The following is a 16677-nucleotide window of genomic DNA, read 5'->3' as shown; positions in this document are numbered from 1 at the left end:
CCCCCAGGGCGGCGGTAAGTTTGCCCCCGGCCGTCCGGCCCTGCAGCCGCCCCGCTCCTCCTGCGCCTCGGCTCCGCGGCGCGCGGGGCGAGGCCCCGAGCCGGCGCCCGGGGCGTGCCAGCTGCCGGGCCGCCCGGCCCCGAAGGGGCGCCCCCCCGGCCGGCGTGCGCGGGCCGCCGCAGTTCCGGCGCTGGCCGCCGGGCGGCGCCCCGCGCCTCGACCGCGCTCCTCCCGCGCTGCCCGCTCCCCGCTCGCTCGCAGCCGGACACAGACTGCCTTCAGCTGCCGGCGGATAGCGCTGGGGCCGCCGCGGCTGCTGCGGAAGCAGGGAAAACCGGAAAACAACAGCCCGGCGGCCCGGCCGCAGCTCAGCCCCCGGAGTGCGGAGCCGCCCAGGTAAGGGCAGGGCCCGCCGCGGCGCCCCCAGCCCGCCCCTTGGGCTGCCCCCCGCGCCCCCCCGCGTCCCGGCCGCGCGGGCCCCGCGCGCGTCCCCTCCCGCGCCCGTCCCCCCTACTTCTGACGTCTCTGCCTCTCCGTCCCCCCGGGGCCAGTGCCCCGCACCCTTCCCTGCCCCCCGCCCCCACCGCCTCCCCGGCGCCCTGCCTCCCCTCTCCCGCCTTCAGCCCGCGGGTCCCCTGCGCTCGGATCCCTGCGTCTCCCGGGCTCTGGACCCCCCATCGCTCCGCTCCCGTAGTTCCTCCAGTCTCCATCCCCGTCTCGCTCCCTCCGCAGCCTTTCCCCGGGCTGGCGGTCCTCCCGCGCTGGTCCTCCCCTTCCCCTGTGCAACTCCCAGCTCTGCCTCTGCCCCCTGCAGGGATGCCGGCCCCTACCCGCCGCCGGCGCGCGCCCCCAGCCGCCGTCACCCCCGCTTCCCGCCCGGCCCCGGCTGCTCTGCCCCATCCAGGCGCAGCCCCGGAGCCCCCGAGGCCCCCTCCCCCTTTGCTCGCTGCCATCTGCCTCCGCTGCCCCCTGCCCCTGCGCTGGACTCCGGCCACCACCACACCCCCACCCTACACGCCGGCTCGCTTGGGGAACCGGCGTCCTATCAGAAATGACCCTCTTTCCCTGGACTAATGAGGCTACCACCCATCTCACCCTAGTTCACCCGAGTGGGAAGTGAGGGAGAAACTCTGGAGACCTGCATTTGGGCGTGTGATGGGGGAGGGGGCTGAGGAGGAGGGGGGAGGGGAGCTGATTGAGATTCTCTCCAGTGAGGACTGGCAGAGCGGTGAGCTGCTCAGACCTGGCCAGGGTGGAGGGCCGGCTTGCGACAGCTGGGACAGGGGTTTCAAGGCACCGAGAGCACCTGTGTCTCTTTCCCCGGCTCCCTCGAGCTGAAGAAAGTGAGAGAGGAGGAGCTGGAGCCCAGGGAGAGTTGGCCAGTCGGCGGGGGGAGGCGGTGGGGGGGGGCTGGGCCGGGGCCCTCTGGCAGTGGTGGGGCACTGCGGTCTGAGCTTCCCCCCCCCGTGGACCTTCGGCTGCACAGCTCTTGGCATCTCTACTTTATGCTGCCATCTTCCTCCCGGTGCTGTTGTCTGGTGATGCCACGAGGTGCCACCTCCCTGCCTCCCTCCAGTGGCTCTCCTGGGCATGTCTCCCAAGGGCCTGGGTTGTCTGGAAAGAGGAGGGGAGCTCTGGGCACGGCTGGGGCCCCTTCCAGACCAGACCTAGGGACTGGCCCGGAGTACTGAGCCCTGCCAGGAACAGAGAGAGAACTACCTTCACTTAAGCTCCCTGCGGGTCACCTGGGTGACAGTGACACTTGCAGGAGCACCTGCAAACAGCATGGCATCCCCTGGGATAGAGGCTGTCTGGGTTGGCAGTGGGCATCTGAGAGAGAAGTGTGGTCCTGCTTCGGCCCCTGAGTGTCTGTGCTCCTTTGATCTGGCCCGGGGGGGGGGGGGCTGGGGAGGTCAGCTGTGTTCTGCTCCCCCCTCCACCCCAGCCCAGGAAGGAAGCCCCAGGAACTCCGCTGGGCATCATCAGGCTGGTCTTATTTGCTGAAGCTGCAGCCCATGCCTCATCATTAATCAGGTTTATTATTTTCCTCACTGGCTGGATGTGTTCCTCAAGGTCACGACTCTTTGGAGAGTTAATCTAATATGCACACATTACAGTGTCTGGGTTTGTTTAATTTTCTGTATTTTGTTCATTTCTTGTGGAGCGAGCCTTCCGTGGGGAGCTGTGGCCCGGGCTTGCCCACCAGCCTCCTGCCTGCCTGGCTAGCTCTGTCCCCTAGCCCTCCTCTGGACCTGCCACCTGAGACCAGAGGCAAGGCTGGTCCCCAGAGCTCTTGGCAGTGCTGGTGGGGAAGAGGGGGGCTGGTGAGTGGAGGGGCACTGGGGAGGACGTTCTGGTTTTTCTTTGTGTTCCCCACCCCCCACCCCCCCAAGCATCTTGATCATTGGCTGACATTTTCGTCAGCACCAAAAGTTCTTCGCAGAGACTGGGTCTGCGTCTGGGTCTGGCTTTCCAGTTTGGTTTTCCCCGAGGATGGAGAGGGAACTTTGGCAGAGTGGGAGAGAAGTGGGGACCCTCACAGGGGGATGCGGGGGGCTCGGGGAGAGCGGGTCTGAGCCAGACCCAGATGGAAGGAAGGAAGAAGGACAGGAGGACCTGCCCTGGGTGAGGGGAGACACTGCTGGAAAAGCACAGGAGCGGCGGGCAGGGGCGGGTGGTTGTGCGGCTGGTGCGGGGCAGGCAGTGGCGGTGAGTGTGTGGGAAGAAAGCCTCTGCCGTTACTTCTGCATAGTACGAATCCCTTATGTGTGCGATGAGCGCCGCAGTTTTCCAAATGCTTTTTAGGAGAATTACTTCATCTGATCTCTACGAGGGCCCTACAAGCGTTCCATCCGCACTATTACCCTGTAAGGAGGTGTCACAGATCCCCCAGACTCTGAGGCCCGGAGAGCTTAGATGACCTGTCCAAGACTCTGCGGCCACACAGGAGGCCTCCGGACTCCTGGCCCAGTGCTCTGGGGCTGCTACTTGTTGCTCCTGAGGGTCTCTGCTGCTTGGCCCTCCCTCTCCCCATTCCGTGCTTCGGTTCACCTTCACGAGCTCCACACTTTCCCCTCCCCGTCGGCGCTGGCTGGTGGCCCCTGCTCCCCGCCCCAGGTCTTGGAGCTAATTCTTGGCTCTGCATTCCCAGCCCCTAGACTGGTTGCTCCGGCACGTGGGGTGGGGGTGGGTCCCGCCAGCCCTGCCCCAGACAAGCACTTCCTCGTGAGGGCCTCCCACAGAGAGTTCCAGGTTCTTCCAGACCCCTAGGCTCTGTCTTCTTCCTTTGCCTCCCCCACCCCACTCCTGGGTGCCTTATCCCTTTGGCGCTCAGTTCTTTCCCAGCACTTCTGGTGCTTGCCCTGACCTTTCCCTTGTGCCCTGCCACTGTGCCACGTGGGACTTCAGTGATGGTAACACAGCTTCCTCCCTGGGTGGCCTGCAGGCTTAGCTTCCAGGCACCCTGATGCCACGCCTGCTTTCCTACAAAAGATGGCATTTGTAATGCGTGACCGGGTCTCTGGAGCCTCAGCGCTCCCCGCCCCCAAGCTCCCGGACAGGGTCCCTTGTGGTGGTTAGAGTTCATGGCTTTCCACCTGTGGCCCTGCTTATGCCCCCGGACCTGATTCTCGGCCAGCTCTCTGCCCACCCTCACACCCGGCACCTGACCACCTGACGTCCCCATCCTTCCCTTTCCTGCTCTTTTCTGCCCACCTACACTTTCCCAGCCTTCAGGATGTAGCCTGGGAAGCCCTCCCCATGCCCCCAGCCTGGCAGTCCCTGCAGGACCGGGGTGGCAGCTTCGGCCCCTAAATGTCAGGCAGATCTGGCTTCTCTCTCCTGGTGTCACTCTCCGAGTGGTTTCGAACAAATTGCTTAACCTCTCTGAGCCTCACTTGTCTCACCTATAAAATGGGGACCATCTCACCTGCCTGAAAAGGGTTGTCGGCATGACCGTATTTGGGGTGGGAAATGTGATTTGTCGATATAAAGGCCACCCAGTGGGCTCCTCTCAGGCTGCCTCCTTGGGGTGCTCGTTCAGCTCCTATCTCCTGCCTGCTCTTACGGTTCGGTTCATCTGTCTCTGTTTGTCTCCCTGCCCAGAAAGCAGGTGCCTTAAGGAGCAAGGCCTTTGCCTGGCGCCCGAAGTTTCTGTCCTTGGCTCCTCACTGAGCATGCCCTGGCTTTCTGCACCCATCCATACGTTGGCCCCTGCGTATAGTAGGAGTGGAAGAAATAGTTGTTGCTTGATTATAACATTTGGTTACATAAAATAGGGTATGCCTTACGCCTAACAAATCCAACATGAAAAAACAGTTTATGCCACAGTACCAGCCAAGGTAAATCGTGGGAAGGAAGGAGGGAATCAGTTTAACACTGTCTTGACTGGACATTTCATAGAGTCACTCCAGCTCCCTCACCAGCACCTCCATATTCACAGATGAGGAAAGGCGGCCCACGGGGGACCCCTCTGAGCCCCGCCATGGTCCAGGGAGTGCTCCAGAACCCCACTTCCTTCCCCTGTACGTGATCCTCAAAATGGGGAGAAGAGGCCCCTTATGAAAAGATTTGATACAGGTTTTCTTTGAACAACTCAACACTTCGCTCATTGACGTAAGCAGGGATTGAGTAGCGGGGGGCACATCAGCAAGCAGGGCTCAGCAGGTTTAGGATCTGGGGGGCGAGCACAGGAGGACACAGCGCACGGTGGGAATAGGAGGGGTGCGTGGATGCTGTCTGGCCACCATGGGCGCTGGCTGGCTGGGGCTGGAGCTCAGTGAGGGGGAGGAAGGGATTAGTGGGCAAGGAGGGCTGCCCAGGCAGAGTGGGGCGACCAGAGGGATGGGTGATGGGCGGGGTGGGACGAAGGGGTCCTGTGTTCGGGGAGTCAGGGTGGGCAGGGGGGAGGGCAGAGCTAACCAATTCAAGAGGACCTTGAAAGCCCGAGATCTTGTGTGGATGCATCAGGTTTGGGGGGTGCAGAGGATCCCGGGCAGACGAGCAGAGTGCCCAAAGAGGGGTTAAGGGCTGGGGGCGACAGCAGCAGGGGGGTGCACTTGAGTGGCATTTCCAAGGAACAGCAGAACGTGCGGACAGATTGGGAACAGCAGATGAGGGAGCAGGAAGTGTGGCAGAGAACTTGGAGATTTGGAGCCCTGGAGGCTCGGCAGGATGGCGATGCCACTTCAGAAATAGGGAAGCCAGAAGGCGAAGCAGGCCTGAGGGAGAGCTGAGGAGGGCGTTCCCAGACGAGCTGTGAGGCAGGCGCAGGGAGCATTTGGGGATGGAGCCTGGGTGGCCTGTGGACCCGGGACAGCAGCTGAGCAGTCTTGTGCTGGAAGTTACTCCCTGGTCTGTCGCCTCCAGGGGCCCCTGAGCGGAGCTTCCCTCCAGCTTCGCTCACAGGCTATCCCTAGCGCCATGCACCCAGCAGGTGCTAAGTCAATGTTTGTCTTATGAAAGTGGCCCCAAGTCATGTTGAACAAATGTCTGTTACAGGGAGAAATTCCTGGTGGAACGTGGTGGGTGAGGAGGGGACAGGAAGGCCGTGGAGGCCTCCAGCTTCCAGGAACGGGACTCCCCCCATCAGAATCCAGGCTACTTCTTACTGCCTCAGTTTACTCTTTGTGATCTCTGTAATCTTAGGCATATAACACACTCGACCTCAGGGACAGAATCATGGGCAGGCTCCCTGGCAGGGATGGGGTGCAGGGCGGGGCGTGAACCCCAGGACAGGGGCATCACAGGGGCGACCTGGGAGAGTGGCTGTGGAGTAAACACATGTTTAGAATTGGAGTTTAAGGGCCAGAGTTAAAGAGGAGGGTTTAATAGAATGAGAAATCAATAGCCCAGAGGAGGTTAAGATGTGTAAGTGAGAGGCTGGCTACAGGGTGCACTTAATAAAAAAGAAAATTTTAGGAAGCCGTGGAGGACGGCAGCACGTCTCGGGGCACCTGGGGCGGTGGCTGCCCTCCAGCCCTGAGGCTCCTGGGAAGGGAGGCTGGGTTTCGGGAGTGCAGTGCGGCCGTCCCCTTTGGGGGGCTGCTGTCTGTCTTTCTGGGTGGCCAGAGTGTGACCCCCCCGTCCCTCTGCCAGAGGCTGTGTGGTGCTGTGGTCAGCCACACGTGGCTCAGATTGCATGGGATTCAGATCCCGACTCTTCCAGCCCTCGGGCGGGGGGCGAAGGAGCGTCATAGCAGCCCCAGTAAATCTCAGCTGAGCACCCAGCGAATGGTCAGTTGTTGCTGTTACACGTACGGTCACGTTTTCATTGTTACAGAGTTGGGCTCGTAAGCCGCTGCGGAATGACGTCCCTGGCGAGGCTGGTGAGAGGATGGGAATTGGGCGTGGCCCTGCTGGTTGAGTCCCTTGGTCCAAGTTACAAGGGGGGCAGTGGCAGAGCTGCGGTGTCAGCCCAGGGCTCCAGGCTCCCTGGCCGGTGTCGCTTTCAGTGGGCTTCGTGGCCCTCCACACAGGAGCGGGAGGGCGGGCAAAGAGAGACGTCCATAAACCATTTGGTCCCATCTCGGCCTCCACACAAAATCGGACTGGCACTGACCAGGAGCACAACCTTAATTCCCCAAGGCACTTGGACTGGGAGCCCCTCGGGGTCAAGGAGATGGCCTGTGTGTTTGTGTCTAACAGTAGGTTCGTGTTGTAGGTACTCTGTAAGTATTTGTGAAGTGGACAGATTAGTTGACAGCAACAACACCGATGGTAATAATAATAGCTAATATTTTTCAAATGAAACCAAGCACGGTACAAAGTGCTTTCCGTATATTATCTTGGTTCATCCCTTTATTAACTTTAAACTTCAGGATACTGTTTATGGTGCTATGATTATTTTAGGCACACTTCGGGTACCGTTGTACCCATTTCACAGGCGAGGAGGCTGAGATTCAGGGTAGATGATTCATTAGCCCAAAGTCCCATAGGGAGTACGAAGCAGAGTTGGAATTTGTACCCAGGCGGTCTGATTTAAGAACGATATTTTTTCTTTTTATTAAGTAAACTGTCTCCCAATGTGGGGCTCGAACTCACGACCCGGACATCAGGAGTCACATGTTCTCCCAGCTGAGCCTGCCAGGCACCCCTCAGGCTGTCTGATTTCAAGCTAGGGGTCAGACGTTTCTGTGTGCCTGTGAGGGTGCGTGTGCATACACACGCGTGTGTCTGTAAAATGGCCACTGATTGTCCCCTGACTTCCTAGCTCCCCCTCCCCCCCTCATCTCATAGGCAGGGAGGGCCAGGCACAGAGGGGACATGGACCTTGCATACACTCTGGTGCTTGTCTTTCCTTGGCCTGATTTCTCTGACCCCCCCCCCCCGCCCCCCAAGGGAGAGGACCCTGGCCATATTGGGGAATCGGTGAAAGACCTCCGTCACCAGAGCTCCTGAGTGGGCCCTGAATCATGGGCCGGTCTTTTCCCACACAGAGGCCATCCAGGCGAGGGCCAGGGGTCGAAGCCGGAACGAGGTGTCTTGTGAGATGAAAAGTTTGAGGATTAGAGGCGCTCAGGGGACACGTGGCTCCTTGAGGTCACAACAGCCCCACCCTGCCCGGACCATCCCCTTCAGGGCCCCGGGGCCCAGCGGGCTGGCGTGCGTGGCCGCCTGCGTCGTCAGGAGGGCGAATCTCACTGGGGTCTTGGACTCTCAGAGGCATGACGGGGTATCTCTGGAAGAAATCTCATGGAGCCCTTCTGTCACCGTTGTGGTTATTGATCTTTCTAGCATCTCCCCTGGCCTGGTTCCATTCATAAGATCACGACAGAACGTCCCCAGCAAGGTTGGTGACAGGATAGGAATTTGGGCATCTCTTTCTGGAGGTAGCAGAGACTTTTTCCGAGTAGGGAAGACTAGAGTGGGCATTGGGAGGGCCGGAAGGCCCCCTGGAGTCCCTGCCTGGGGGTGGCTGTGGGGCTTTCCACCAGCCGTTCGCTGCTCCTGAGTTTCCACCAGACGATCAGCCCTTAACGCTGAGGCTGCTAATACCACTTCCTGGCGGGTCTCACATACTCAGAGGCTTACAGTGTTCTCGGTGATTTCTGCCGCGGCCCCACGGATGTCTTGGGTAGAGAGGACAGCTAGGAATGATCATCGCAGACTCCAGAATCTCAGTAACTGGCTAACAACCAGTGTTATTTGGTTAAGAGGTTGGATCAGGATCCAGGACTCCTGCCCCCGGCCCGGGGCTCTGTCCACACACCCAGAGCTTTCTGAAGGTCCCCATGGTCCGTGTAGACAGCGGAGGCGGCAGTCCTTGGGCGCACCTGCTCTTCCCAAGGTGGAGAATATTCCACAGAATAAAGCAGCATTTGTCCAGGAAGGATAATGCCTATCTTATTGCTGGGAAAACAGAAACCCGGGGAAGGTACTGAAAAATAGAATCTTATTCCTGGAAGGAACTTGAACTCATTCGTTCAGCATCCTACCTGGCGCTCTCCTCTCGTCTGCAGACAGAATCTCCGCTGGCTAGTTATCCAGCCCTAGCTGCCACCTCTTCCCTTTCTCCTCTTCCTCCTCCTCCTCCTCTTCCTCCCCATCTTCTGAGCGCTGACGTTATTGAGCACCGATTGTGTTCTAGATGCTTTCTGTGTATTAAGTTGATCTACCGACAACCAACCCTAGGAGTGAACCGAGGCCCAGAGAGGTTGTAGCTTGCTCAGGGCGACACACTAGTACGTGGTAGAGGCAGCACGTGAATTTGGCTCCCTGGGCCGTGCTCTTGACCACTCCTGAGGCAGCTGGAAACGAGGGAACGTGTGAGAATACCCAGCACGCTGCCTGGCATACAGAAGGTGCTCAGGAAATGCTGGTGATTTTCTCCAAAAAATACCAGAAGGTTTTACCTTATACTGCGCCAAATCTACTTCCCATGGGTCCCCGTTCTGTACTCCTCCTGGGAACCCCATGAGGCACTTCTGCCCCCCTTCCTGTTCCAGTCCTCGGGCTGTGAAGATACCTCATGAGCAGAAGCAAAGCCAGGATTCAGGCTCTTCCTAGCTGGGTTTCTGTCCAAGACTCTCCTCCCCACACCGGGTCCCCTGGCTGGGAAGGTGGTTGGGGGGCTCAGAGAGACGTCCAAGGCTAGGACTCATGGGTGGGTAGTTGCCTGATCTTGGCCACAAGGCGATGTGGGTGATCGCCACACATCCATTCACAGGGCACATTTCCGGAGTGCCCCTGGGGTGCCAGGCACAGCCACAGGGTGGCACGGGGTGGGTGCACCCCACGGCCAGCCCCTCACACCGTGCCGGCACAGATATGGAATCTGTCAGATGCTACACTGGACCTTGGGTCCTGGGGGCAGGGGACTGAGGCCCAAGGTGACCGCCTGCTCCTTTGAGCCCCGCCGAGGCAAGGTGATGCTGCAGATACCCTTCCCCCGCGAGGGCTAGGAAGTTCGGGTGACCCAAATCTAGTAGTACAGAGTGGGCAACTAGATGGGAGAAGGCTCCCCAGTTTATTTGAGCTAAAATAGCACCATCCCATTTGCCTTTGAAAAGTGAGAGTCCTGCCAGAGTCCAGAGTAAATAGGCTGGAACATGAGGTCTGCCAGGTGGGGCGCGGAGCGGAGGTAACAAGGCCGCGGGGCTGTGCAGTCCGTCAGCACGAGGCTGGCCGGGCCGGGGCTGGCCCGCTCTCTGTCTTCCCCTCTGCTCCTCTGTGGGGAGGGGGTTAACCCCGGGGGAGGGGGGAGAGGCTTGACCTGGGGCTTAAGGAGCTGGGATGGAGCTGACCTTTGTCCCAGGTTCCCCGGGCCAGTAAGGGCTGCTGCTCTTGTCTCGCCGTGTCCGTTGTCCTGTGTCATCGCTGGACCCGGCGGCAGCCCTGCCCCGTGGGGGTTATTCGCTCCATCTGACCCAGGAGAGAAGGGGTGCTCCCGGAGCCCTAGAGTAACTTGCATAGGGTCGTGCAGCTGAAGGACAGCATTGTCCTTTCTCCGTATCCCTGGCTTCTCCTCCGTGGCCTGTGCTTCTCCAAGGAGCCAGTAGGTGTCTCTGTTCAGCCTCCAGCCCCCAGCAGGGCAGGGATTGAGCAGCTCACCTAGGGGAGGGTCAGGCCGCCCTGATGCCCCGGGGAGGTCAGCAGAGGTCCTCATGTCTATCTCCCGACGAGACACCGCTCCCCTGGCACAGGGGCTGTGTCTGTTTCTCAGCTTTGCACCCCCAACTCCTAGGACAGCCCCAGCATATAGTACGTGCTCAATAAATATTTGCAGCGTGGATGGCTGCTTTTGTGAGCTCCTTGTCAGCAGAGGCCGTGGATCGGGGGGCCCTCGGCGCGTGCTGAGCTCTAGCTCTGGAAAGCGGGGATGGGCTGCTTTAACTCACAGACGTGTGTGCGGAAGACTCGGTTAGTTGATGTGGATCTCGAAGGACATTTTCTCCTTGGAGCGGGGGGTTAGCGTGACGTGTCATGAAGCAGAATCAGTACAAAGAGCAGCCCTGGGTCTGCCTGGACGTTGGCTCTACGTATGCACTTCACAGCGTCCTCAAACCCAGCTGAGCCTGGCATGAAGGGTCGGGGGGTGGGGGACTGGACAGGGGTGTCTTAGTGAGAGCAGAGGTGGTACCCACAGGTGAGGAGCTCTGACTTGAGCTCGGAGTGGGGGTGCTCTTGCTCCTGTGAGTTGGGGGGCTCTAGGAGCAGGGGCCTGAGCCCCGCGGGTGCTCCTCCAGACACCGAGCGTGACCTGGGACCGTGTGCACCCTGGAATTCCTGTACTTGCAAGGGGAGTTAGCTGTGTGGGAGGGCAGTGGGCAGGGGGGGTGTGGGGAATGCCGTGCAGAGGCTAGGAAGAGGCTGCCCTTGTGTGGGGACCATGAAAAGGGACCCAGGATCTAGGGGATGAGAGGGCCTGTTTAACATTTCACGCCCTGAATTCTGGGGCATGGTCAGGAGCCTCGTGGAAGCAGAGCCTCGGGGACTCTGGCCACCTGCTGCTGGCTGTGGTCAGCCGGGTCCGCTGAGTCCTGCCCCCGCTGCCCCCGCTGCCCCCGTGCCCATTTCTGCCGATTGGCGGTGGTGCCTACAGGGCTGAGTTGAGAGGGGTCTGGGGCCGAGTGTGGGCTCCTGGGATGGGGCCTGGTTTGCCTTGTATCTGCCGCAGGCACAGGGCAGGATCAATTTGTCAAGCGAGATCTCGGCCAACCATTTCATTTTACAGATGAGGAAATTACTCCGAGAGGGGACGTAACTCGCCCAAGGTCACAGGGCTTGCAGAGTCAGGATTCAGGATTGCAGAGTCAGGATTCCCCTGACCCCTGGTTTGTTCTGTCTCGTGCCTCTCTGACTCACAAGGAGCCTCTCATCAAGCCAGGGGACCCAGTGCCCTGCTCCCCTGCTCCCGCACCATGGCTGGGGCCCTCCCCAGCTTCTAGCCAGCCCCCTCCAGCCTGGGCAGGGTGTGGAATGAGCCCCAGAGGCATCCCCACAGCAGGTGGTACATCACGCGTGTCAGGAACACCCCCAGCTTAGCTGTGCGTTAACACTCCGGGTCCAGGTTGAACTGGGCAGAGCAGGACAGGCTGATGACTGTCCTCTGAGCAATCCGCAGCAGCTTCTTGGAAGAGGGGGCTTCCTGGCAGCATGAGTCCCTGTCTCTTTATTTCCTGTGTAGCCTTGGACATGTCAGTTAGCATATCAAAAGCCTCTGCTCAGCAGCAAAATGGGGGCAATAAAGAGCCTATTCTCAAAGGACTTGGGGAGGAACAAATCGGTCACATCTATAAAAGTGTATCTTAAATCATAAGGTGCTTGCTTGCTTTTTTTTTTTTTAAGATTTTATTTATTTGGGAGAGTGAGAGAGCACGAGCGGGGGGGGGGGGGGTTGAGGTAGAGGGAGAAGCAAGAGAAGCAGACTCCCCCACTGAGCCAGGAGCCCGATGGGGGCTCAGTCCCAGAACCCCGGGATCATGACCTGTGCCAAAGGCAGATGCTTAACTCACTGAGCTACCCGGGTGCCCCCGTAAGGTGCTTTCAGTAGATACTATCTGACTTTATGTATATAAGATTCCAGAACAAGCAAGCTGATCTTTGGTAATGGAAGTCCGGCTGGTAGCTTCCCTCGGAAGGGGGCGGGAGGGGGTATCTGGGCCACTAGAAATGCTCTGTGTCTGGATCTGTGAGCTGATCTTTGGGAAATTCCCTGGGCTCTACACACGTGTGCACTTTTCTATATGTATGTCGTATGTCAATTTTGAAAGTTTTTCAAGTGGTTCTCACGGCTAGAGTCTGGTCACTTGACAGAATGTCCAAGAGGAGGCCTGCAATGACATGAATAAAAATAGCAGTGATATTTGTTGAACACGTTTTAGGCAGTGTGCTGATCATTCGTATGCATTTTCTCATTTAGTCCTTACAACAAACCCCATTTTACAAGGCTCAGAGAAGGGGCATAAATGGCCCGATGTCACACAGCCAGCCGGCAGAGGCGGGCCAGGGCCAGGTCTGACTGCAGAGCCGGCCTTCTCGGCCGAGTATGAAGGCCTGCTCCGGGGCTGCCCTGACCCCCTCGCCCGTCCCCTAAGGTCCATCCGCTAACGGGAGCGGAGGTGGCGAGCCTCCTGGCTGTGCTGTCTTTGCCACTTTGCCACTCTGACCGCGCGGGGCTCCTGCTGGGCCTGGCAGCTTGTGGCAGAATACGCGGAGCAGCCACCGTTGCTGTGCAGGTCCCAATCTGGAGATGCTTCTAGAAGGGAGGTAGGTGGGCAGCAGGAGCCAGAAGGAAGGCGTCCGTCTGGAGAGTAGCGAGTGGAGCTGTGCTCGGGCAAGGGTCTCCGAGGGGCTCGGGGGAGGGGGGTGCGCTGTGTGGAAGCTCCGGGTAATGATGGTGTGCTCAGTGAAAAGCCTCCAGGGCAGGTCCCTGCCAGGTGAGAGGGAAAAGCAGTGTTTCTCCCGGAGTCCGAGGGAGAAGGGAGCGGCTCTGCGTAATGCGAATTCCCTCACTGTCTCCCGCCAGTGCTGGGGGATTTGCATCTTCACCCAGACCACCGAGACCTCCGGGGTGCTGCCGGGGGTGCTGCTGGGGAGAAGCCAGCACAGGCTGGCCTCCTCCCGTGGGCTGGGGGCTGGGAGGGAGCGGGGCAGTCAGGCGCTTTTGTGGCCTGCATTATTTGGCGAAGCAAGGCAGCCTCACTCAGACTAAGTCACCCTGGCGTGTGGCCTTGTCTGGGGGGAGAGGTGGCATTGTGTTCGTGTTTATATGCAACTGGCAAACCAGATAAAGCCTTATTGTCCAAGGTTTCCAATCATATGGGGGGAAAAAGAGGGCCCGGTGGCTTCATTCAAATGGGTGCTGGAAGGCAGACAGCTCCTTTCCTGAGGAGCCCACTCAGCTCACCACCTCTGGGAGGCCTGCCCTGATTAACCCCTTCAGCCCCTTCCTGTCACGTCCCAGTCCTCAGCAAGGACGCATACACTGTGACGAGAGTAAGTACGTTAGCAAGCTCTGGTTGTTTAGGATTGATTTTGTCTCCAGTCTATCTCTGGTGCTTTGATCTTGTTCCCCCCGCTTTGACTGGAGGCTGGTTGAGGGCAGAGAGGACGAGGACCCTTCCTTAGAGCCTCTCTTCAGGAGTCCCTCCTTTGAGCGGTGCCCATCGAGCCCAGCTAGCTGACACGAGCTCCCCAGTGCAGCCTTGGCTCTCTGCCTCAGGATGTTTGCACATGCTGTTTACCCTGCTTGGAGCCCCTTCTTCCACCCCCTCTCCTCCTCTTGCTTCACTCCTGCATATGGATTCCTCTTCCAGGCAGCCCTTGCCTGCTGCCTCCTCCAGCCTGAATGAGGCTGGTTTTGTCTATTCTGAAGCCTCCAGCACTCCTTCCCTTTGGAGCGCTCCCCACGCTGCATCGTAACTGCCTAGTTCAAGGCTTGGACTCTCTACCTGGGGCCTGATGTCCAGGGATAAGATTGGGCTGTCATGGTTGCTTCTGTGCCCCAGGTTCTAACACAGAGCCCCGCAGGTGGGGGATCTCGCTGGTGTTTTTGGAAAGGGGGGGGCATTGAGCACCAAAGAGAGGAGCAGTTTCCGGAGCTCCTTCTTCAGGAGCCCAGGTGCTGGGCCCAGCTGTGTCGGAAGGGTTGCCCTTGTCCATGTGGCTCCTTCCAGCTGAGTCTGAGCCCCAGAACAGCTGCTAGAGGCAGGCGTCGAAAGCCCAGCCTGGGCCCCTTGTGACCGCGTCATTGAGGTCCTGCCAGCTGTGCCCAGATGCGGGGTAATTGTGTTCCACAGACATGCCTAGATGTCAAACGTGTAAGACCCCTGTGGGGAGTGGAGAGGGGACCAGGAAAGGTGCTGGCTGTCATTTATCCTTCCGTGGAGCCCGGTGAGGGTGATTTCAGGTATCCTGCAGTTCTTGGTAGAGAGAAGCCTTCCTCCCTCACGCCCCTCACGGCCACTGTCCCCACTGTGTGCACGTTTGCTTTTAGCCGCTTTCCTATCCAGCTTGTCCATGTAATACTCCCAGCAACCCTGGGAGGCGAGTGTTATTGACCCATTTTACAGATGAGGAAACAGAAGGTCAAAGTGGCTCCGCTGACACGTGTGCATCGTGGCGCTTGACTGGTAGGCATTAGGGCTGGGATCCAGCTCTCTAGCGGTCCCCACCACAGCTGCCCTTCCTTCCAGGCAGCTCAGTGCCCTGCTTAGGAATCAGGGAGCCCCAAGTGCGAGTCCTCAGAGCACCCCCCTGCTCTCGCTCGGCGCCTGGGAGTCCGTGACCTTGGAAGGGCCTGTGTCCCGACCACAAAGTGTGGGTGGGAGGGGGAAGTCTGGCTTTGACAAATAGCCCTGTGGTCCCAGGACATGCAGGGCTAATTCAAGTGCAAACAGTGTATTAGTATTTATTACTCATGCTCCACTGCTAATAAAATTTGAGTTTAAAAAATAATGGTGAGCAAATGAATTGGTCGATGGCCTGTGGGAAGAGGATGCAGGGAAGGATATTTCATGGAGAGGAGTGACAGGGGGACTTAGCTCCTGCAGGTTCCTCAACGGGGTGTGGGGGGGATGGGAAGGATTATTACTGGGGGCTGCTCTCCACTCCCTGCCCCGTCTGGGAAGTCGTTCATCTGCACGTTCACATTTGTCGGAGAGCATTTGTTGAAGGAGACAGCATCTCCAGGCTGGGTGCCTGCCTCCCGAAGATCCCTTTCTGTTATCTGTGCTGAAACTCTGGAATTGGGAAAGTCACTTCCTGCAGGGTCCCGTGCCTGCGATCCAGTGGGTGCCCCCGCCTCGACACCTTGAGTTAGGAGAGCAGACTGAGCTCTGTCTTTCAGGCAAGATAGAAACCTCAGAAGTTTCTCAGACAAACGAAGGGACATACCATAGCTTCCACGATGTCTGAGGATGTGGGAGGGGAGAGAGGGCCCCGGAGTGTTGAGAGGACTTGGAGCGGAATAGCACTTTGGGGTGAGGAGAGGGTTGATTGTTAGAGCCCCTCTCCTCTGCAGTAGACAGCACCCCCGCCCCTGTATATCATTGGTCCTGCTTGTGTCAGGAGCGTCATGGGCTGGACAAAAAATGTAATTTGAAAAGACCTGCTACTGTGTGACTTTGAGCAAATCATTTAACCTTCTTGGGACTTAGTTTGCTGATCTATAAAATGGGAATGCTGAGACCTGCCTGGCCCATCATGGAATCAAGAGGGAACACAGGGCTGTGCAAGCAGATGGGACGTGATGGGCCGTCCGATGTTTGGAGACAGTTCTCACACTCTTCTCAAGAAACTGCTTTGCTTAAACCTGGGCTTTTGGAGGGCTTAGAAAATGTGAGGGGACTTGGGGTTTGTGCGTGTAGGTAGTACTTGCAAGAGCTTTCAGTACGTATCTGTCAGGAACGGTGGAAGGGGGCATGGCGTTTTCCTCCCCTCGCCTTCCCTGCCCCCCACATGCACCCGCTCTGTAGTGCCGTCCTAAGTAAGGCTTAGACACCCAACGTCACCGGCGCGCTGGACTGGGCGCTCTGCCCACGTACTGTCCAAGTCTCACCCAGCCTTGAGGTAGGCACCAGTGTGATCCCATTTTACTGGAGTGGGAAACCGAGGCCCAGAGCTGTGAGGGGCCTACCCAAGGTCACAGTTAGAATTGAGCTCTGCCTGGCTCCTTCAGCACCCTGTGCGCTTGAGGTTCTGGCCCGAGGATGTCAGGCCAAAGGTTGCATCAGTGACCTTGTGGTGACCCTATGGAGTGGGTGCCTTCCCTTTTCTCTCCCCTGTGCCCCAAAATGGAGACCTGCCCCGTCTCTGGACGCCCTGAGCATGCAGATGGACTCGAGTGCACCTCGCACGTGTTTTGCCTTCAGAGCGCCATGGGCTGCAGGGAGCAGAACTTCCAAAGGCTGAGCCAGGGTCTGGGGCCACTCAGATGCCGGCCGGTTTCTGATTTTGGCCTCTGGGAGTCTCTGGTGGTTCCTCTCCAGTTCCAGAAGTGACCTGGCCATGTGCTCTGAACATCCTTGCCCCTGCCCCGGGCCCAGGTCCGTGCACCTGCCCGGGCCCACCCTTCACCCCAGGATCTCTTGGCCCAGCTGTCCCAGTGGGGTCTGTCCCGGGTGCGGGTACAGTGGCCCTGCAGGGTTAGCAGGGAATGTCCCACCCGCTGGGAGGCATCGAATCAAGATCTCCCCGGAGGGGGAAAGGGTATTGTTTAGACATTTTGTGTAAATT

General features: G+C 58.8%; 1 protein-coding gene across 2 annotated transcripts in view; it reads left to right on the top strand.

The window, feature by feature from the left end:
- The first annotated feature begins 270 nt into the window (after window positions 1-270).
- GRIK4 (glutamate ionotropic receptor kainate type subunit 4) overlaps window positions 271-16677 on the top strand; it is a 418395-nt gene continuing 401988 nt past the window's right edge. For both annotated transcript variants that reach the window (XM_045797991.2, XM_087868360.1), the window contains exon 1: window positions 271-396. The gene's annotated coding sequence lies outside the window, so the exon portion shown is untranslated. The remainder of the gene's footprint in view (window positions 397-16677) is intronic.

Source organism: Ursus americanus, chromosome 16 (assembly GCF_024610735.1).
Source record: "Ursus americanus isolate L20-20 chromosome 16, mUrsAme1.1.p, whole genome shotgun sequence".
NCBI classification, from domain to species: Eukaryota; Metazoa; Chordata; class Mammalia; order Carnivora; family Ursidae; genus Ursus; species Ursus americanus.
The sequence above is the reverse complement of the archived record's forward strand: the minus strand, read 5'-3'. Positions and strand labels throughout refer to the sequence as shown.